We start from the raw sequence: 24,532 nt of genomic DNA, 5'->3' as shown, positions 1-24,532 counted from the left end.
TATATATATATATATATATATATATATATATATATATATATATATATATATATATACTGCATATGTGTGTATGTATAAGTATATGCATGTACACGTATATACACATATACATTAATGTATATATTTTACCTATATATACATATATATGTTTTGGTTTTGAAAGTTGTCGGTGTTTATTCCAATGGTAATTATAAAGTGTGGTTATTATTATTAAAATAACCACACTTTCTGTTTTTCGCTAATCCTTTGAAATAAATACCTGACAAAATGCAGATATAGGGTGTTCACCCCCCTTGGTGTGGATTTCAATTTGCAGGTGTAAACACAGCAATCACACTTGGGTGGAGACCACAACAATTGCACTGGTTACAAACGACCTCTGGTATTCTTTGGTACGGTTCGTTTGCGGTGAGAATGCGATCCGACCCAGCAACCATGTGTACTCTGTAAGTATGAGCTAAACAGCTTCTGAAGTATTCAATTCAATTCAGTTTTATTTAAACAGTGCCAAATCACAACAACAGTTATCTCACAGCGCTTTTAATAAAAGAGCAGATCTAGACCGTACTCTGTGATGTTATTTACAGAAACCCAACAAGTAAGTCTGCTATTTAATCAGTAATGTGGCAGAGCATGCAAACTGTAGCAGTTTGCTATCACTTGCATGTTAGGGGTTAAACTAGCCACACCTAAAGTTAGAGACAGACAAAGGCAGAGGAGAGAGCGAAGTCTCTCTTTAAATGAACTGAGCTGGTTTGACCATAAATGGAGATGCGAGAGACGGGACTTTCTCCCTATATTTCCTTTCTTGCTCCCGTCCCAGACATTTCTTAACAAGCAGAGTGAACATTATAGCGTGGTTTGTAGTGATGCATTTTGGTTTGCTCTGATTTTTCCTGTGTGAAAAGAAACCAAACCAAAGGAAAAACGCTAGAGTTTACAAACTAATCAGTCATAATCCCCAGGAAATTAAATTAATTTTTGACAACAGTGCAGCATATAATTGAATGTGGTGTTGGACGAATAGGTCAACAAAACATTGGACTGTAACACAGGAGACTGCTGGTTGTTTATCATTCCCAACCAACAGTCTCTGGCTTCTTACTTGACCATGATCGTCCCCAAACCTTGACCACAGGGTTATTATCAATATGACGATGAAGGTACCTTAACCTAAATAACCGTATCAACTAACGGTTACAGGCAAAGACGAATGATATCATCCTGCCAATAAAGGCATCAGATGAGGAAACACTTTTAAGAGTGGCTCTAGAGGACACGGACAAAAGTATTGTTGTCATTCAAAGCACTACAATAATCTAAGATGTGTCCAGTAATTTAAAGGTTTGAAACCAGGAAACCTTCCTCCTACAGTACTTCCAAACTGCTGCTTGTGAAGTGTCCACACATTTACAGAGCATTATGAAGATTAAGTCCTGATGACATTTTGTGTAATGTGATGATTTTCTGTCTAGATATAGATATATAGAGTGTTTTCGTAGACATTTGTGCAGCATATTTATAATGGCTGTGTCTCTGTGTGTTTGTCTGCCCGTCTTACTGCTTCTCAGACCCACGCACACCAAACCTGTTCACATACCCCACGTTCCTCTCCTCCACCTGTCCGTCCAGCGTTAGAAATCAGGGGCTAAGCTTTGCCTCGGAGGCTCAGCTCTGGGGAGCTGCCCGTGTACCTGTAGACAGCCACATCAGATCGTATTCCCTGCACAGAAACACAATCATACAGAGAGAGCAAGAGCGAGCTCCATCTGTGGAATACTGATGCAGGAACAGGGCATCTGCAAAACATGCTCAGAGAACATGGAGGCTAAGGGCATGAATTGTTAAAGATGGAGTCTGCAGGACTAAGAAATGTTCTTGCAGGGATTAGAAGAATAGAAAACAAATATGGAAGGGGCGGTGTGAGTTGCACAAGAACATGTTACATGTGAAATCAAATGAAAAAGAGGTTGTTGTTTGCAATGTATTTCGTGAGATAGCCTAAGAAAGATTCTGTAGAAACATTATCCTGGCTAGTGATGGCAACACATGTTGGTTGACTTTAACAGCTTCTTCATACATTGCCATGATCCATCACAACATGGTCTCACACGAGTTTGTGAAATGGTAACATTATTTTGATTTATTAATTTGTGTACATCTCACAATTTTTGAATGTGACAATTTCACAAACTGCCATGACACTGGACTGCTCTGGGGGACTCCAGGATTAAAGGTTGTGTTGGTCCCAACTTGGACCCTAGGTTCTTTGTTGGAAAGGATATTCTCAGACCTAAGTGAGTTGTAAATGGTCCACTTTATTATGCTAAATATATTTTGGAGACATGCAATTCATACAGCAAAAAGAAGCCACATGCTCAGAGCTGACTATTTTCCTCTTCCCTTTTCTTTTATACTCTTCTCTTCCCCTTGGTGCATACACTCTTGTGACCAAGAGGAACAATAACCCATCAACATGACAGGAAACACCTGCAAGCCTCATTCTGTTCAGACTTTATTCTGCACGCTTCCTGTGTGAAAGCTAAGGCGCGTGGTTAGCAATACTCTATGTGATATGCAGAGTAGATGCTGAGGTCCTATAACAAAACAGTGCAGTCATAAACATGTGTCTGTGACCCTTTGCTCAACTCACAACCCTTGTGATCACACCCAATGACTCACACAGACATAGGGATGTAAGTGACTGGAACATCTTTTAAAAGAAACAGAGATACAATCAGATTTACATTACAACGCTCGCTACCGTACATGTTCTGGGATCACAAAATAGGCTTCCCATTAAAATACATTACTTTAAAATTTTTCATTGACACATGACAGCAACGACATTAACGTGACCTGTACACAAATCAAAAGATTAAATAACACGACCAAATACACGAATGGCCATGAGACTGGACGTTCCATCACCAGTAGTCGAAGATCTAAAACATGGATTGATGCAGGATTTTGTTTTATAGACACTCACTGTACCCAGATGATGAGTCCTAATGACTTTAGTGATCCCCTGACTTTTCCTCTTTGCCGGTCTGTCCATCACTTTGATCAAGATTGAAAGATCTCAACAACTGTTGGTTTTATTGCCATGAGAGTTTGTACAGACGTTCTCGGTTCTCACAAGATGAACCCTACTGACTTTAGTGATCCCCTGACATGTCTTGTAATGCCACACTGAGGCGGACATTAACTTAAAGGGAAATATCTCAAGAACTATTGTATGGATTGCAATAACAATTTGTTACAGACAATCATAGTGCCCAGAGGATTACTCTAGATCACCTTGACGACCGCATAACTTACCTAGCACCACCAGAAGGTACATTTTCAATTATTACAATGTATCGCCGAAGTTCAGCCTCACATACTCTTAGCCTTGATGTATCTAAAAAATGAAAGAAAAAAAAAATTGAAATACAAATGTTGGTTCATTAAATAGATGTTTTTAATTGAGCCGTATATCTTTTAGAGGGTTCAGAGTAAGCATGACGGGATAATCAATGATTTCAGCATAATGTATATATATATATATATATATATATATATATATATATATATATATATATATATATATATATATATATATATATATATATATATATATATGTATATATAGTTGATTGAATGATAATGGATATTTTTCTATCCCTGAAATATAAAGTCTGGCTTTTCCTTCAATGTAGTCACGCTAAAATCCTCCCTAAGGAGGTAGCATTAGCCTAAAGGGTAGTAGTGGAGAACTTGAGGCCGGAAAGAAGCCATTTCAGATTGAGACCATCTGGTAGCCTGAGAAGAGAAACTGAAGGAGAAGCACTCTCTCCTCGCTCTACAGCTGACATTAATAAGCCTCATTTGCTCCTGAGGAGCTGTTCAGAGGCCAGAAGTAAAAGTCTGGTTGTACTGAGCAGCTCCAAAAATGTAACATGCATTACTGTGCAAGTGAGAATCGGGTTACAGCTGAAAAAAAGAAAAATCTTCCCTGAGTAAATAAACATTTTAAAATACTGTAGTTTTGCTTGTATTACTCCACTAGGATTTCTCCAAGAGTCTGTTTATGTCTCCCGGTTCAGGTTATTTGATTAGTTCATGCAGACTATAGAGCAGTCAAAACAGTGTAAGCCATTTTAGGTGAATTACAGTGCTATTCTCATCTAATAGCTGGTTTAAAACGCTAATCATGCATGCTAATTCCTGGTTTAGTGTGCCTATTGATTAGAAGCCCATGTAATGTACAGTTAATCCCATATACACTGCACCAAAAATCCGCCTAGTAGCGTTTCTCATCATCAAAAGTGTTCCGTCTAATTATGTCTCCTGAGAGACGCTCATCTCCCACTTGAGATGAGTTCCTCCATACAGCACATGCAAGTGGAATACGGAATGCATGCCCTTGATCAAGCTGTCAGCTATTGCCTTTTTATCCGGATCTATAGATTGGAAAGGATGGACGCTCTGATGCATATTATGCAGCTGGTTATAGAATTTAATCCAACCACAAAGCAGAATATCTCTATTTATTCTCATATTTTCAATTAGTTCTCCCCCCTGCCTCTATACAGTCACATTTAATAACCAGTTGCTCCCTTTCAAGTTCAGGAGAAATATTCAAGAACAATTTTCCAGTACTGTGCCATTATTTGAGTCCTAAACAATAGCTGAAATCAAATTTAAAGTGACTCCTCTTCTTTTAGTAATTGTGTGTTCTGTGCTTTGCTGAAATATTAATAACCTATTAATTATCGGAAAAACGGGGGAAGCGAGGAGTGAGAGACAGAGGGATTGAGGCCACACAGATCTGAAAGAATACAATGAAGTGGAAAACAAGGCTGGAAGTGGCTTCATACTCCAACCCTGCAAATTCTCCTCAGAGACTTGTGGTTGTTCTGCCCATTTTAAAGCATGTGGTTTCATTTATGACTGTTTCTCATACTTTGATCAAAGTAATAGAAATAAGCCCGCTATATTACTGCCTCTGTCATAAGCAGACTGTATTATAACCCTATCAGCAGGCTTTCAAAAGTCACAGTTCACTTTTTGAAAACTTTTGCCTTCATTGAAAACTACTTGAGAGAATAAGGTCGTATTTAACTTGTAGAAGTCTAAGTTTGACTTCATCCATCCGAAAGTGAACTGTGAAATCAACTCAGCCATCAATTTAGGATAATTGTGCGAAATGCTAGTATTTGCTAGCACCGTGGCTCTAGGATTGCACATTTGGTCAGAATGTTGGTTAAGTAACAAAATTTTAGCACGCTAAACCAAGATGGTGGACATGGTAAACATTATTCCTGTTATAAATCAGCATGTTAGCTTTGTCATTGTAACCATGTTACCATGTTTAAGTTTTTATGCTGTGTTCCATTTACCTCAAAACTCAGAGGTCGGAACTGAGAATACTGTTACACCCGAGTTGACCATGTTTTAGCAACGAATCATGCCAGGTTAGCCATTGTTAGCAATACCAGTTGACAATGCAATATGCAATGTTTTTCCGCCCGCCTCTTGAAGATTGACCACAAGTTCTCAATGGGATTGAGGTCTGGAGAGTTTCTTGGACACAGACCCCAAATATTGATGTTTTGTTCCCCGAGCCACTTGGTTATCACGTTGCCTTTTGGCTAGCTGCTCCATCATGCTGGAAAAGGCATTGTTGGTCTTTTGGATGGTTGGGAGAAGTTGCTTTCAGAGGATTTTGTACCATTCTATATTCATGGCTGTGTTTTTAGACAAAATTGTGAGTGAGCCCACACCCTTGGCTGAGAAGCAACCGTGCACATGAATGGTCTCAGGATGCTTTACTGTTGGCATGTCACAGGACTGATGGTAGCACTCACCTCAAAGTGTTTTTTTTCCAGATGCCCCCAACAATCGGGAAGGGGATTCATCTGAGAAAATGAAATTTGCCCCAGTCCTCAGCAGTCCAATCCCTGTCCCTTTTGCAGAATAATAATCTGTCTCTGATGTTTCCCTGAGAGAAGTGGCTTCTCTACTGCCCGTCTTGACACTAGGCCATCCTCCAAAAGTCTTCGCCTCACTGTGTGTGCAGATGCACTCACACTGCTATGGGGGTGCCCCAATCTGAATAGATTTTAGGAGACGCTCCTGGCGCTTGCTGGACTTTCTTGGACGCCCTGAAGACTTCTTCACAAAAACTGAACCTCTCACCTTGAAGTTCTTGATGGTTGATAAATGGTTGATTAAGTTGTAATCTTACTAGCAACAATATCTTCGCCTGTGAAGCCCTTTTTGTGCAAAGCAATGATGACAGCCCATGTTTCTTTGCAGTTAACCATGGTTAACAGAGGAAGAACAATGATTTCATGCACCAACCTCCTTTTAAAGCTTCCAGTCTGTTAGTCTAACTCAACCAGCATGTCAGAGTGATCTCAAGCCTGGTTCTCATCAACATTCTCACTTGTGTTAACAAAATAATCACTGACATGATGTCTGCTGGTCCGTTAGTGGCGGGGCTAAAATGCAGTGGAAATGTTTTTTTAACATTAAGTTCATTTTAATTGAAGGGAGGGACTTTGCAGTTGATTGCAGTTCATCCAATCTCTCTACATAACATTCTGGATTACGTGCAAATTGCCATCATAAAAATTGAGGCAGCAGACTTTGTAAAAATTACTATTTGTGTCATTCTCAAAACTTTCGACGACAACTGTAGGCTCTGTAAAGTTCAGCTAACACAATGTTAGCATTCACGCTCGGAGTGATGTAAACACTACATATAAACACAGTCGTGAATTTGCGTGGAATGTAGCAGCTTAACAGTCACAAACTCCACCAGCGGTTAGTAGTGGATAAAAGTAGTAGTTGGATAAAAGTACTCCATTTCTGCACCAGTCCGTGTCCAGGGACGTCATTAGGCCTATTTTAGTGGGGGCTGAAGCTACCCCAAAATGTTCCTAAGCACCCCTAAATGACACTAAGAACAACAATAACAATTTAATTTACTGTATCCTCATTCATATAGACCCAACAACTGATATATATCTAGCTACAAAAAATAGCCGAAAAGTACAAAGTTAGACAGATTGCATTGATGTGAACCGGCAGCTTTCAGACCGTTGCAGACCGAAGCGTTGCGAGTTACTGGAGGATTCATCTTGTCTTGTTGCTACTCTTTGGTCTGAACTCGCTACGCACCCTCCCGCCCACACACAGCAATGCACCCGCCCTAGTGTGAAAGGAAGACTGATTACACAAAGTGATACAGAGTAAAATTGCAGGTTGTTTTTAATTACCTGCTTATCTTTAGCTACGTTTTCTTGAGGTAAAGGAAAAGGGATATTTTGGATTGTATGGAAAACTATAGTCTAGCTAGAGTGAATGAGCAAAATACAAGAAATAGCTAACTAAGCAAGTTAATCACAACTCTTTATTATTTGCCAATAATATAGCCTATCTCTAGTAGACCTTTTCTAAAACAATATCAATCACCATTGAATGTTGTTGTCTCTAAAAACTAAGCAAAGTCTGGCCTTAGTAAATTCCCCTTTGCATCTTTGATGTGACTAAAAGCTAAAATTACAGTAACTTTTGTGGAACAGAGTAGAAGTGGAAGAAGAGGATATGTCTGTCACTTTTTACTTGTTAACACCTTTTTTGTTGACTGGTTGTTGACATAAGTGTAGCTCCAATACAGTAACAAAGATTTTGCAAAAGCAAGTTACAAATAGCCTAGGGGGCTAAGCACCCCCTGTCTTTCAATCCTAGTGACGTCCCTGGTGTTAACACATTCCACGTCCACGATAGAGTGCGGATCGGGCCGGATTTTTCTGTCCGAGCCCGGCCCGCGTCCGACAGAGCAGTAACCAAACGCGACCCGAGCCCGACAGGCATTAAGATATTTATGTCCGAGCCCGACCCTAGCCCGACACAGTTAAAATCGCATTTGTTTCTCATACTAATGACACATTAGCCCGCTTTTATTAACATCATATGTGGCGGATTATGTCAGTAAATCTGAGTAAAATAAATACCTTGCTTAACCTGTATTGATAAGCCGCCCCAATAAGAGATGCGGTAACAAAAAAATGTTCAATGCCTTATCGCGCTGATGTGACCGAGCCCGACCCAAACCCGAGCATCCTTTCTAAAAATCTGTTCGAACCCGGCCCGGCCCGTCGGGTCCCGTCGGGCTCGGGTCGGGTATCCATCCTCTAGTCCACAAGTCTCTTAACCACCAGAGCAGAATCTGCTCGGAAGGCTAGCAGGCCTGGTAGCTAGATAGCGGAGTCTGGCACACTGTTGTTTAGGCATGTTTTTACATGAACACAGCAGTCTCTGAACTTGCATTGGGAGTTTGGTTGAAGTTGGATGTAGTCCAGTTTTTTATCTTATGATCGGACACTTGCAAGCAAGATGGATCAGACAGGTGGCTGTCCAGCGTTAGCTTCCCTCCTAGCTGGAACTCCTGCCCTCGTGGTGAGGTGCTCGTCAGGCAAAGCTTACGCAGTTTTTCCTGCATATTCTCCGATCTGTTTCCACTGTATGTATCCTGGTATCCTGGTAAAAGTTTCCTGAAAAGACATAGCTGTAGCTTAACTCCAAGATGGCTGACACTCGACTCGCTTTGACTTGCTTTGGGTCCAACCCCTAATGGGCGGGTGGAAAACAGGCCAAACTAGTTGGCTTGTAGTTCAGTGCTTGTGGGCAAAAAATGCCTTCAATGACACACATTGACAATTTTTGCACCACTGGAGCTTTTATTTCCAGACACACATTACAGAAGAACATGCCACAATTACATAAGGCGTACGTTTTGGTGATGCATGGAACTTGAAGCAAATGTAGAGAGTTTGTATGCAAAGTTCAGGTAAAAGAAAATAATTATATGCAACTTCAGGATGACTGAAGGCTTATGGACATTTATGGTGGCAGTGGAAGTATTATGCAGATTTGTGGTTAAAGGGGAGTTTTGGTGGTGACGTTGCCATTTTTCTACAAATCTGTTGTGAATTTAGACTTTTTGTCTTCATCAAGCCCCAATGGAAAATCAAGAGCACCAAAATGACAAGAATTGAGAATGAAAATATTAATTAAAATCCAAGCGCTAAACTCCGTATCTCCAGAGTCAGTCTGTACTGAAACCATCCCAAATATTTAAATAATAATATAGTTTTTTGAACAGTTTTGTCAATGGGGGTTTTACTGTATGTACTCAAGCATAATATACCTTTACAGGGAATACATAGATTTCTGTCAAATAAGGCACCAAAACTCATTGAATTTACTGTACACGGACAGATCGTGCTTCCTGTTGTGCCCCCCTCCCCCACCCCCAAAGTCAGGAAAAACCCTGCTCAGTGTCTTATTCCTACCTTGTATTCCCTGATGCCTATATTTGAGGGCCAGTGAAGAATGTATTGACCTCATCACTAATACATACAGTATGTATTTTTACATTTCCCAATGCACTACCAGTGGTTTGGATTAGTCCCAGACTACGGTTTCTGCAAACTATCACAAGTAAAACATGCTTTGAATCTGCCTACTCCACTGAATTGTCTGATTCGTCTGGCATCTTCTCGGCTGAAAAACAATTGATCCAATGAGCGCTCCAATGAGACAAGCTGTTGGCTAGCTGTCTCAATAATGCCCAACATTGTCAACCTAGTTCTTTTAATTTGTTTACCTTGCTACGCTCCACTTTCAAAACTTCAACAGTATTTTGACATGGCTATATATTGGTGTCAACTTAAAATGATGTTGGATTCGGACAAATACATTGGTTTCCATTAGAGAAAATTAAATCCCTATCCCCCACAGAAATTGGTTAGTGTGTGTAGTGTTAGTGTAGGCAATGTCAGACTGAAGATGGAAACAAAGTGTAAAGATTTGACAAATCTGGCAACAACAGACAAGTTTCTCATCTTGTCTAAGCAAGGGCAGATTCTGACTTTAGATAATTTACATTATAGCAGGATTTTCCCTTTGATATATATCCACTATAGCTTTAAAATGACATATGAAAAGGGTCCTCATTAAAGATTCTCTGAGTTAGAGACGTTGCTCTTAATCTCCTGATTTGCTTCTTGTCTGTGAAGCAGCAAATGGGAGGAACAAAACACTTGTCTTCTCCTCAGGATATTACTGCTTGTAGAGCTAATCAGGTTGGAAATTATGGCTGTGTGTAAGTGTGCGCAGGCAAACCCTCACAAGGACATGCTCGTTTAAACAGCCCTTATCTCTTGTCCTCATTCAACCTCTGTCTGTCTTTGATTCGTACCATTTAAAAATGCGCTTAGTGTGTCAAAAATGCATTATGCAGTGTGCTTCATTTGCACACTGATAAGTGTAACATGTTGGATATACAACTCGTGTTTTCTAGGATGTTCTTTTTATCATAAGCTGAACCCCTGATGATCGCATTGCCTCAGTTTATGGAGATTAAAAAAGCATAGCTGCCTAACATGAAGTTCATGTAACAGTGTAAACTCAGCAGGAGTCAACAACCAACAAGCAGAGAGCATGCAGGCAATATCTGTCTCATTGTCGAGCAGCTCTTGAGCTGAATATAGTATAATAGTATGTTCCTATGTTTCAGGACCTTGCCATTTGATTAAAATTATTTCCATGAAGGCTGCACCAATTGACTTTTTTCATTTTTAATTTCGATGCACTCAGTGTATTGCCTCAGTAACCTTTTTATCAAAATGTAAAATCTGTAAACCTCTGTGTCAAACTGATTAAGATATGAGTAAGCTAACATGAGACTTAAGTGAAGACGTCATACACCAACATGTTTTACAGGCTTATGAAATGTTTATCTATGCTGTTTAGAAGGTTTTTGAAAGTGCGTCATTACAAAGCATAAACCTTCTGACAACAAGACACACCGTCTAATTGAATTTGGCTAATGGATGCAGAGTTAGCGCTGTAATACTAGTGTTGTGTAAATATACAGCCCTTATTGCGCTAACATCTGTTTCCCCACCAATGTGTTTGTCCTTATTTTATCCTGAGCCAAAACATATCCCTAACCCTGACAATATCTGTGAAACTTAACCTCAACCCAACCTTAGCCCAACCTCACCCAATTTACTCTTCGATACCTGTAACCTGACGTCAGTGTGTCTCGAGTCCCCAGTGTCCAAGTCCAAGTCAACAAAGAAAAAGTTGAGTCTGAATCAAGTTAGTATTACCTGAGTTAGAGTCTGAGTCGGGTCCAAAGAACAGCGACTCGAGTCAGACCCCATAACGCCTATTATTATTATTAGCATTAGAACATTTTTTTTATGAGATTGGTCACACTATTGTTTGGTCCATCAAACCAATTTGCATTACCGGTGTAGCATCATCTAACAGTAACGTGAATTTGCCTATGATACTATGTAGAGATGCACCAATCAACAAGCCGGTGACCAGAATTGGCCGATTTTAACGTGACAGGCCATGACTGGCTACCAGCAAGATAGTCTGACATATGCCAATTTTAGGCCACTTAAATGCACTCGGACGCCGCTTTAACCTTGCGCAGCATCAGCGTCACACGTGCACATCAGCTGTTTATGAAATGTCACAAAAGCTCTGCAGAGCCGTCTGCTCTACTGATCTCAGGTGAACGGTCAGCCGCTCTCTCCCCCCTCTGAGGGTGAACAACTGGAACAAGAAAATCGCACTCACAGCCAAAGTTTATTGGAAAATAGTGTTGGGCACACTGACTTTGATGAATTTACTGTTTATCAGACCCCAGATGAGACAAGAAGCAAACTTTAGCGAACGCTGCGGTGACGGTCCCTCTGAGGCCCCGCTGCAGGAGACGCTGTTAGTGGGGAAGCATACATACACACTACCAACATTAAAAACGTTGTAATCTTCCCTCCGCGTAAAACAGCACCCTAGGTTGCCGTCTGTTTGCTGAATTGTTCCGATTTCACAAGTGTTAAATAAATACAAAATGTATTACGTAATGTATGTAGGAGATTTTTAGTATGAATAACAAAGGGCAAAGGCACATAACCAAGCATCTGTAATTTACCCAAATGGGAGAGGGAGAATGTGTGTCCCTGACACACCACAGCAGTAGGAACTAGGGCCGTTGGAATGAATTCCAAAAGTTGAATATAATTTGAATGAAACATTTTTGAACTGCCCTATGCTGAATCAGAGTACTCTCTTAAGTCTTTGTAGAAGTTTTAAAGGCTGTCAAGGCTGCAGTTTAACACCTTGGGACTAAACCTGGCTCTTTGGTTGCCTCATTGCTGGTCTTTTTTCTTCATTATCACTTAAAGCCACCAGTAACTCTTCAAAGAAATCCTAAAACAGGCTACCGCCTGTGGTGATACTATTTTAAAAGCTCAGGTTGTCACTGGAGATTGAACATCTCCTACAAACTGATGCTTATGTACAGTCCCCTCCTGTGGGTGTCTGTGTGGATGAGTCCGACCAGGGACATTTTCCCAGAGCGCTGTCCGATGTCAGATGCATGCACGCTAAGTCAGAACAACTTGCCAAGCGGATGTGCGTCATTTCCCAGTCACTGAGTCAGCGATATGTTCCCTTATCTCCATCTCACACTCCCCTTTACTTTACGATTTCCAGGAAACATCAGGACAGATCTGTGATCAGAAACTCAACACAAGGTGTGCCAAGAAGGTGTTTTTTTTAGTTGTCTGGAAGTTGTTATTCCTATGGGTAAATTGTAAGTAGTTGTGAATATAAATTGAGATTTACAGGGAAGGTACTAATCAGCTAAATTAGTAGTCTTTTTTTTAGCTGTTATATTACATTTGTGGTGAAAACATAATTGGCATACATCATAGTAGGCACTGTATAATGTAGGACATGTTGTGTTAATTAACGCTGAAAATAGTCATTTTAATGCCATTGTGACTAACAGCTGTCAAACGGAGGGGTGAAATGAGAGGGACAGGATTTGGAAGGCAGTTGCAGGCTCCTGGAAAAGGTGTTTTCTTCATGGAACATGATTTCTCAGTGAGTGGAGTTAGTAACATGTCAGAAAGAATGACACTATTTCCAAGGTGCTTCTCACAAATTAATTAGTTAGTTTTATTTCCCCTTGTATGTTTCACACAAAGCCCAGGCTGCCACATCATTTCAAACACTTATATACTCATAAATCTGCAAAATGTCCGCATTGGTTTATGTCTTCAAATGTTCTATTTAAGAGTGCATTAGTGATTCACGGAAAATGTCAAATGGGGCATCTGTCAACGAACCACTGAGTGATAGTGTACTCTGATGCAGGTTTAGTGGCAGCCCTGTCGCTTTAGGCTTCTCAAAATAAATAAAAAATGGTCCCAATTGGACAGAATTGCTTGTTTCAGGCCTAGGAGTAATATCCATTTTTCCAGAGCTAATTAAAAGATTGTTTTTGATTTTTGTGATTTTTGGCTTTTTAATACTACTCGCTACCGTAATGGTTCTGCGAACACAAAATAGGCTTCCCATTGAAATTGGGCTATGTTGGGTTGATTTCAACATTTGTAATCAACACAAGAAAAATACATTAATGTGACCTCTACACGAATCAATAGATTAAAAAACGTGACCGTTTCACCAACTTCCATGACACTGGGCTGGCGATAGCTGGTAACTTTTCTGTGTACTGCAGTACATGCGGAAGAATGGCGGCAGTATCCGGAGGTCCGTGTTTACCTGTCGGCAAAAGTCCACTGGATGACTCGCTTCAGCTGACTGAAAAATCAACAACTTTCCGTCTTTAGTGTTAACCCAAATCTAGCGCCCTAGACGCAACCAGTCATTGTCTCCAGCTTTGCCGTATCATCAACAATAAAAAAAAAAAAAAAAAGATGGCGATGACAACTTAAGGTTTCAAAACTGCGGTCCAGCAACCAATTGGTAATGTCAGTACTGCCACATCCAGTGTTTTAACAGTCTAGGATGCAAGGATGCAAATGATGACAATAGAAGCGAACCGTCTGCTGCCGCTGCAGAGGATCCTTGCAGTCTTCTGCCTTTTGGCATTTGGCAAGAAAATGCAGCTTCGCAACAGTGATGATTGGGGTGTGTCACAATCAACAATAACGGCACAGAACAAATCAATCTTTGATTGCTCGTACAGCTCATTAGATAATCGGAAAAACAGGCTGCATTCAGACAAATTTCTGTAGTATTTACTTAACATTTGAGGGATGTGTTCATATTGTATATGTGTGTTTTCTCAGAATGGGGTGGTGTCAAAGAAATGACTTCCACATCTTGTATAGGGCCCGAGGTAACGAGAATGTAGATGTAAAGCATACTGTTCAGTGAATGACCACATTCTTGTGCTCCACAGCACACTACCAGGGTTATCAATGCTGCGCGTGCAACATTGAACGCTCAATTACCCAACGGGTAAAGCGGGCAACTGCCCTGGGGCTCTACAATTCCAGGGCAACGGAACAGCTCCAGCATTACTGTGTCAACGGCTTTATGATAATTGGATGTCTTTCTGTTCATCAGACCAACCTTATTAACCCCCTAATTTGTGTACTGATTAACAATATTTACTTTTAGTAAATGAATGGTGGTATGCATTTGGAACAGCCATTGGAAATCGATGAGTTCAAGTTCATCCGACAGGGGAAAAAGGTTGGATACCAGTGCATTTATCGCATGAACAATTTTTCTCTACTATTTTTCCACACCTGCTGAATGTGTTGTACCACTCTTAGTCTATAGCAATGATGTTTCATTTCTGGGATTGTTCAGGTGCCTTGGAAAGTTCAGCTGGATATCCTTCATTTTCAGTCCGTCGCCTTCCGCTTTCTTTGTGTTGGCATTTTAAACTCTGGTGGATGTTTGATGACTATAGTTAGTATAGAATAGTTGCTCCTTAGATATCTGCAGGGTAAACCCAGACAGCTATCTGCTATCTGTTCATTCTGACCTTTGAACCTACACATGTTCCACCAAAACAAGTTCCTTCTCAAGGCTATTTAGCACAGGCACCGTGGCTCCGTCCGTCAGCGGTGTCATGGACGAAGGTCTGGCAATGCGAGACCATAAAACTTAATTGTAGAAGAGGCTGAATAAGGAAGAATAAATTATTGGTTGGTGTGGTGTGGGCTGGCGCCAGTCATGGCCAATCGCATCATTTCATCTCCCTTAAAAGCACTGTGCTCCTCTCTCCAGGGCACTGACGGTGTTGTTATGGATGTGGAGCCTGACTGTGCCAGAGTAAGAAGAAATTGATGTCCTCATCCATGACTCGCAGAGTTGAAAGGTACAATTTTGTATCTGCTTTCAGTTTCATTTATTAATATAATAAGCATCACATAAATGCTCATGTTCCCACTCAGTTCAGAGAGCACTAGCCTTGATGTTGTGACACTCTGCTCTCTCGCGGATGACACATCCAGATCCACGAATACTTTTATCCCATGGAAAATCAGCCTGGTTTGTTTACCTCCAGCTCGGAGTTGTAGCTAACAATCATTCGTCACAGGACAGAGCGCCCTGTCAGTGGCTTTCATCTCTCTCCAGCTCGGCCTTGAAGTGCAACCTGCATGGGATGCACACGCATCCTCGTTCTGTAGACAAAGCGCCCAACAAACAAGGCTTTCATTTCAACTAATTTTACCCCACAGACACTGAGCATAAACATTTGCTTAGATTGGCTAAATGGTGCACCACAGAACAGAAAATGCACTTGTCCAATTACGCTTATTTTCTGTTCTCACCTTTCAGCAGTACAAATTTAAGGGACATTTAATGTCCAATAAAGTACCAATGTAGAATTCAGAGGTCATAATATGACTTTTTCTTTTTTTTATTCCCCTCCACTTTTCCTTTTTGTCAAGTGCAGCCATAGGAGAGTTTGGCTAAAATGTGATGTCCCTAATGTGGACATAATGGGAGAGTAGTGCTAATGTTGTTACGCCAATGGTGGAGATGTCACAGTTGACACACTCAGGCTTAGTAGAGCTGTAATTAGCCTAAACACAAGGCGGACCACACCACAAGACGCGAGACATAATGCTTGAGAGGGAGTGTGTTGCAATGTGGGAGAAAGAGGGGAAAAAAAGAACAAAAAAAATACAAGTGACAGAATGAGAAATGTACAGCGAGGCGGTTTCCAGCTCCTCATACGCTAACGCTGCCCGGCTCCTTTGTCAATCAAAAAGGCTTTAGAACAAAAGATGAAGATTAATTTGGCACACCAAATTACCCCTGCTCTTTTGTAACCTCTCCCCTCCTCCTCATTCCACATTAACCCAAATTGCCTCTGCTTTGCAGTTCAACACGAACCAAATGACAAGCAGCACACACGGCGCTTTGCCTCTTTTTCCGACTCATTTCACATTCAGCCATGGAAATTAAATCAGGACAGTGGTTTTTTGACATTATTGTACCCTGGTAATGAACATAGCAATTAGGTGGTGAAAATTAATTTAGAGCAAAAAAGAAAAACCCCATTTAGTACTAGGACCCTACAGCAGATTGTGGTTGTGATGGTGTTATAACTTGCCGGGTGTTATGAAGCATTTGGCCACTGGGAGGTGCTCTTTCACAAACTCTTCCCTATACACAGTGGCAGGGGAGTAATGCTGATTGATGTGCAGAAGCCTGGCCCACTCTCAGCTGCTGGGGCTGGTAATTGCCTCCATCCCCTCCTCTCAATCCGAGGGAGCGCAGCGAGAGAAAGAGAACATGTCTCCATGCTTGGGCCCTTTCCAGCAGGACAGCACTCTTCCCTGAACCCCTCCAGAAAACACTCACCCAAATATTCAGCAGCCTTCCACACTGGAGTTTGACGTTCACCTCCAAAACTGACAGGACCTGACAGGAACTAATGACGGAGTCCAGCTGGGCTAAATTCTCAATTTTTCTCGCCTGGTGCCTGGTGGGCCTGCCAGCCTCAGGTGTGGAGACGATTTGAACAGACCATTCGTTGGTCTTGCACAAGTAAAACTGGAATTCCCAGGTCAATGGCAGACTTTTGCCGCAGTTAATGAGAAAAAAATAGTTTTTGTGTGCCTCATGGATCATGTTGAGGCCAAGAGGGACAGGAATTGAAGCAACAGAAAAACATGTTCACAAGTCACTTAGTCCAACTGCAGCAGAGAGACAATCCGTTCATGCCTTTTCAAAATAAAGTTAGGTATAAAGGCTATCTGTTGTGGAGACTTTGGGATTATAAAGTGGAGGCGTGAATACAAATGTGAAGCACCTGTATGATAATGGAGGTTTTGTCATTTGAAGATCTGTTACACACCTACTGGTCTGCGTAGCTAACAGATGGGACACTGCTCTGCTTTGTTGTGTCACAACTACAATAAATTCCAATTCTCTTTTGAAATGATTTAGCCCTCCATTCTCAACACTACTATTATAAAGGAGCAAATGGCTAACCCATTTCCTGCAGCTGCTTCACAGTTAAAACCTTAATGCTGCACGCCTATGAAGTGGATTTCTGAAGTTTCCTATTCTGATTGGTCACACTTGATTTTTGTTTAAGAGGGATTTTGGCAGTGGGGGGAACCAAAAACAGAACAAATCGTAAAAAAAAACAAAATACAGTTCCTAAGCACAAGTGGTACAAGCTCATTTTCAGAGGGATTTGTTTTGCAGTTTTTGCCCTGCTACATTCATCCGACCATTTCCAACCTGATCTCACAGAGATCGCAAAATATTATGTGATTATTATGAATAATAATAATAAGATTATGAATCTCCTGTGGCCCACGGAAAACTTTTGTGTAATGAACACGCCCCCTTAAGTTAACCCTCACATTGTCCTCTGGTTAAATTGACGTGAGGACAAACGTTGCAGACAGTTTGAAACCAAGTCCCCTTTCTTAACACCTAAGTAAACATGACCGGGCAATTTAAAGAAAAGGCCTAGATTTTTTGAGTCTGCTGGTTTTGGAAATGTACACACCACCTCCAGTCTGACCACTGGTGTGACGTTCCCAGCAACACGTCATCAAGTAGCATCCGTAAACAACAATCCGTTTGCAACACCGGCAGTCACCTGGCACTCGGCTGGATTTACACCCCACCACTCGTTGTCATTGTGCAATCCTGGGAGCTGATATATGTACCTAATGCCTAAATACACACACAAACACACACATGTCATTTATCGCCTGATGATGTGACTTCTTGATTTTCCAGTCACTGCTTTTGCCTTTGGTCTTATTTAGACTCTGCCACATTCAGGAAGTGTCTTTTTTAAGAGGAGATACATTAAAAAGGGGAGTTTAGATATAGACGCATCAAGATATTGATTTGAATCATGGACAAAATGGGAGGATTTTTCTGTATTGAGTAATTTGCCGTTCACCCTACGAGTTGATGAACCAATTTTGAGTTACAAATAATTCTCTAGTGTTGCTTAAAGTAAAATTTTCAATGCAGAACTTTAATTTGTAACAGTATTGTTTCTCAGTGTCTCATGCGATATTAGCACTTTTAATTAAGTAAAGGACCTGAATTCACCACTGGATGTAGTTTTAGACCTTAAGACAAGTCAAAGAAGTGGTTTAATGAAATTTTTGCCAGATTTCGATGCCACTTTCATAAGCGGTAAAGGTGATTATTGGTCTCCATGCTGGACGTAACAGTAACAATAATGACCCACCTCTCAGTCGGCCCTGGTGTCCCCTCAAACACACTGAGTTTACAGCATGCAGCAATGTGTTCACCGGCGTTGGGACTTCAAAGCCAATCCCAACACTACTGAGGCGCTAGTAAACAAAGGCTGGTTTGACATTCAACTTTCACTTTGGGCGCAGGGTAAATGAGAGCAATTTGCAGCTCAAACACATGTCATTCTACATAAAAAAAACAGCCTGAAGTATGCAACACTGGCCTTCAGCAGGCATACAAAGAATCGCAACGGCCCATAGGAGAACATGGTTGAGTACAAGGGGAGTCATGTACAAAAAGCCTGATGACCCCCCCCCGCAAAAAAAAAAATTAGTGATCTGCAGTTTTGACACTGTTTGGTATTGGGCTGGGATCTGAAACCTGCTGGATTATACTTGGTTAAAATGCTGACAGCTAAACAGTGTAAAGTGTAATTCTATTTTCCCTTCCACTTCCAGTTGATCGCTCCGCGGCACGTGACACGGATTTCTTATTGCTGAGTACCGCAACACATCGCAGAAGCACCTTGGACAATTTAGAGGTAAGACACGTTAGTGCCTACAGCTCTACAAACAGGTTTGAGTAACACAATAAAACAAAAATGATCGCAAGCAACGTGAAAGTTCACTTAACCACAGTGAACATGCCATTAAGCTATATACTTCAAAAACTCCCTTAATACTTTCCGGCTCAACTCAGGCTATTTATTTTCTAATGAATCGGTTTATTCACTGACTTTATTTTACATCCAATAAATTAAGATTATAAAGAGTTTTCTCTTAAAAAAAGATCACTTTTCAGAGATCACTTTTGCGTGCACCACACTGATAAACTATGCGTAAAATGTATATGCTATATGTAAAGTCTATGGAGGCCATTCAGGCACATGTACTGTATTTCGGACAAACTGTTTCATAATACTCATTAAAGCATGCTGATTAGCTGTGACTAAGCTCATTATGATGAGTAACCATATTGCATTATGGGTGTTTAAAAGCCTCCATTTCCACCCCTGCATCTTTAACTCAGCTAATGGGAAACGTTTAATGTGTTTTATGTGAATATAAAGTCATCTAAAAAATGCCTCAATGCGCTAAGTTATCACAGGCATTCTTTAGAAAGTTCTTCTCTAGTATTAGCACACATCTTATCCCAATTAATTTGTAAATTGCTTTTTTTTCCTTCTGGAAAAGACATTTTTAATATTGTTATTGTGGCATTGTAAACACAAGCAGTTTAGTTTAAAAAAAAGAAAAGTTAGGGCTCCTTAAATCGACCAAATTAAAACCTGAAGTCATTGTAGTGGTGTATTTTCAATCACATCAGCCCTGATTAAATTAATTTAACATTGAACGGTGTGTGTGTGTGTAAGCTATTGAAATGCTAATCTTCCTATTAAATCCAGTTGACTTTACAGTACGTTACTGTAGTCCCAGAGGCGCGTGAGGCTTTCATCTGAGGAAAAAGGCAGAAAATATTCATGAAAATCAATATCTCTCTGATAATGTGGCTTTGGACGGCATTGTCAAGTCTAACTTTGTGAACATTTCCCGTAATGAGTGTCCTGTGGGCTTTTGCATTTTATACAATACGCACAAGACATGCCAACAAAGCTCACAGAATAAGATTAGTCGATTTCTTGTCCCTCTGCAAACCAACCAGTAAAGCAGAACATTATGAGCCATTGCTTTAAGCCTTTCTTTCCAGCGTTTCTAATTCAACAGCCCCTTTTAACCCTTTGTTATAACTTGTCATCAGAGCAGATCAGAATTAGAGAATCCGGCCTTGGACCGCATTACACCATCAGATATCCGTTTCTCAGGAGTTAGTGGCAGTGCCTCTCTAGGCATACTTTTAAAAATCTGATGAGGACTTACCTTTTTAATCAGCTGCAGTGCCTGAAGTTAACTTTTTTGACCACCTGCCACTTGTCACTGTCACTTTTTACCAGCCAGTTTTTTTGCCTCATGAAGGTGAAAAACAGGGATTGCTGTGTTTCCATGATCCAATCCTGTCTTATTTATGGTACTTACATGTGGACATTGCGCCGTCATCACGTGCTGTAGTAGTGGGGGGCCCCCCTTGATAATCAAGCATGAAGGCATCCTTTCCTATCCTGGGGTGGTACACACATTCATACGTTTTGACCTATTGGACGTTAACTTATCATTCACCTACAATAATGTAGCTGTCCTAAATTTAGGTCATCCTGTATGTCTCATCTGCAGTTTTCACTGCATCCACAGTGTGTGATTGTGATGTGTTGATGTGTGTGTGTGCGTGAGTTGCGGGGGGGAACGGAGCATCACCCCCGCCCTCTGTAGCAAGCCGACCGGATTAAAACAGCAGCAACTTTCAGCGACTTTATAGTGAAAAGAATTGTTACAGCGTACAGTGATGGTAAAATAAATACATATTGACATGTAGACATTTTAGTTTTGTCTGAAATGTTTTGCACAGTCTTTTGCTGTACGTTTCGTTGGTAAATATGAGAGTTTCAAGTCACAAACGTCTCGTCTTCATATCAGAAACAATGAATTTGACCTGGTCTCGCTCCAAATTGGTCAGTGGCTGCACATGGGACTGCTGGGATAGTCTCCAGTAATGGAAATGCAATAGGGGGCCCTGGCTGTCAATCAATGTCTTCCTGTGATGCAGGCCCTGATTGGTCCGGGCAACTGCGGACCCAGCTTACTGATAGTTACGTGTCTGAATGTCCCAATTCTCAATGGCTGCTTGCCAATGTGGCAGGTAGATTGACAGCGTTACCTACCAATTGCAAAATGTACCCCCATTTGGCAGGGGGCTGGGTGTTAATTTCAGGCCCTGAGCAGCTGATATCTGTATAAGGCGCTCTATAAAGCCTCTTGACTTGCTTGCTTACTTTTTACAAACTCGAATTTACTGATGTGCAAATCTCTGTTTAAGAGTGTGTAATGTAAACAGGGTGACTTACAGTGAAAAAGTCAACTCGTTTGCAGAAAATGACCATCCGACACTGCAGTAGTCCTCACCTCTATGGCACATTTTTAACATCTTTTGGCTCATTGTTTTAATGTTATGGTTTTGTATAAGTGTCATTTCCAGAAGGGAGCTGCTTTCAGTAAAAAATACAGTATACATAATAGATTTCTTGGTAGATCAGATCAAAGCTTAAAGGAAAGCAAATACCGTCTTCTTGAAGTTTGGATCATGGCGGGAGGAGGAGATGACAGCGCTCAGGACATCTAAGAGGACTAGGTCTGAAGCATGGGCATATTTTGGCTATTATAAAAAAGCCGAAGGGCAGTTGATTTAAGATAGCCTGTCTGCAGAACGTGCAGGAAAAAAGTTGCTGCTACAGGCATTAAAAACACTATTTAAAATACCGAAAATCGTGATCATGTTGGTCCCTATAACCTTGAGGTTAAATGTTCATACCATTACATCCCTAGGCTTCTGTAACAAATGTAAGCATGGTGGACTTAGCAAGCTAACTAGGCAGCCACTAAATGTGTGAACATCCATCCACAAACTCTTGTCACAGCATAGGAAAGCAAATCAACTGCCATCAACTAAACATTAAGCTGTTGTCACATGGATGTGGGTAGGATTTCATCATGGATGTAAGATGTGTCGGCTATTATTATCGTTATCAGAGGCTACATCCATGGGTTTCATCGGAGGTGGGTTAGAAATACGATTGACACCAGGAGTACACGTGCAGTATAAATACGTAGCCTATACAATACATTGTCAATTAACTGTTATGTGAACATGTTTCCTTTCATTTACTACTACCCTGAATTTCTTTGTGTGCTCATCCATATAAATTCAGATTGAACATGAAAGTCACTTTAAGGCTTTGTTGTTATTTGATAACCGCTAAAATAACATTAGTAGGGCAAGCCTTTGGGGAGGTAGATTTCTGAACAACTTGCACAACCAGTCAATAAAACCTTTATGCAACCATGAAATGCGACACATTGCCAAATTTGTAAATGAAAAATATATGGTATTTACCGTAAAGACCATATAGACACCGCATTTAAGATGACCTTAACGTTTTCAGACGTATTTCCAGGAAAACCCTTCCTATGTGTGGGCCAAAACGGTAGTTAGCTAGCTAGCAACCTACAACTAGCTAGATGTTAGATTTAAAGCTTTTTAGCTAGCTAACAACCTCAACTAGCTAGATTTTAGAGTTAAAAAATTTTCTAGCTCAAATGTTGCATTTAGAAACAAGTCCCACAGAATCTGTGAGCTAGCTAGCTAGCTATTTTCCTAACTACTGTTTTGAAGGTGTAACTTCCACGGCCCAAATGAAACCTGTCTCATTATTGTGTTGCTCTGTTTGAATTGGTTTGTGTTATTGTTGAGCTTTAGCGAAACTGGTGAGTCTATAAAGAAATGTGAATGCCCTCTAGTGCTCAAGGCTTTCTACTTGATTGTTTCAGTGTCAATATTTTAGAGAACTCATTTGAAACATCTTATAGTTCTCTGCTATTAAACACAGGAAAGGTTTCCACCTATTATGTCAAATACGTTTTGCTATCTGTTAATGGAAATAAGACAAAAACTAGCTAAAAGCGAATGTACGTGATTTTGTCTTTTAAAACCTATCACTTCCCCAGGCCTCAAGCATGTCCCACCTTCTTGTGCTTTAACTCTGTCCTCCCTCCCTCCCTCCCTGCCTGTCAGGTTTTGGGCTGTGCTCCTGTGTAACAATATAATCCTGTAATGTGACCAGAGGCAGCTCATTTTTAATTACAACTTATGAGGGTTCTGGTTCGAGCCATGACATAATCTTTCTTCAAAGCGTGCTCCCTAAGACTTCACAGACTGGGTCTCTCCATAATAGCAAAACAATAATCCTCAGAAAGGATTACATGTCACCAAGAAGCAATCTGGCACTGATCAAGTGAATTCAATCAAACATTTGCAACAATTGTCTTACACACACACTTGCAGACTTTCTATGTGTTTTTGAATATGGACCCCAAATGCAAACCTGGCCTTGTGAAACCTGGCCTGTTGTGCGACAGGAAACAGTCGATCGCAGACCTTTCTTTCATCTTTCCTCTCCTCCTTTCTTCTTCCTTCCAAATAAACAATGGCGGTAGGGTAATGAGGCCCCTGGTAGTAGTACCTGAGATGAGAAGGAGACCTGGCTACACAGAACGTATAAAACAAGGAGACGTGAGGAGAGGCAAGGGCCCAGCCGCCTCATTAGGGAACTATGAACAATGGTGGCAGTTTTTCATTCCCTTTGCTAACGACTGCTGACACACACACACACACACACACACACACACACACACACACACACACCCCACACACACACACACATATACATACAGACACACTTGTAGCATGAGCTAAGGGAGACCTGCAAACATGTCAAAACACAGAGGACACATACTGTATAAGCCCAGTGTGATTCTGTTCAAGGTTATAATTCTTTTTTTTAATTCTTTTTTTATTGGTCGGCAAAGAGACAGAAACTGAGAGGGGGGGGGGGATTAAGAAAGTAAGAGCTGCCAGGGGGCCCACAATGTCACAAAGCATACTCTATGACTTCAATTAATAATGAAGTTATTCATTTCATAAAGAAAAGAAAATACTCTATACATTTACAATCTATGAAAGAAATATAATAGCTTTCTATATTCAATTCAGTATTCCTTTGTTATTGGTTAGTAGGATGTGAACAAGAGGGTGACAACTCCTGTGCCCACCCAATCCCAGACAAATGACTCCCGTCCCATATTGTTCACGTGTTGTTGTTTTTCATGTTAGAACTGTGTTCTATTAAAAACTGACCTATGGTATCATCATTCCCGATTACTTTTTTTTTCCTGTCACATGATGAACAGTGAAATTGACTCTCATCCTGCGGGAATCCTACAGGAATCCTGCGAGCCACAGGAGAAATGATCTCCTCATCCCCACGTCCTGATTACAC

General features: G+C 40.8%; 1 long non-coding RNA gene across 1 annotated transcript in view; it reads left to right on the top strand.

The window, feature by feature from the left end:
* Positions 1 to 8,400, top strand: part of LOC117961798 — a 12,381-nt gene extending 3,981 nt beyond the window's left edge. The window contains exon 3 of the long non-coding RNA XR_004660498.1: positions 8,305 to 8,400. This is a non-coding gene — a long non-coding RNA (uncharacterized LOC117961798). The remainder of the gene's footprint in view (positions 1 to 8,304) is intronic.
* Positions 8,401 to 24,532: the final 16,132 nt, after the last annotated feature.

Source organism: Etheostoma cragini, chromosome 18, assembly GCF_013103735.1.
Source record: "Etheostoma cragini isolate CJK2018 chromosome 18, CSU_Ecrag_1.0, whole genome shotgun sequence".
NCBI lineage: Eukaryota > Metazoa > Chordata > Actinopteri > Perciformes > Percidae > Etheostoma > Etheostoma cragini.
The sequence above is the reverse complement of the archived record's forward strand: the minus strand, read 5'-3'. Positions and strand labels throughout refer to the sequence as shown.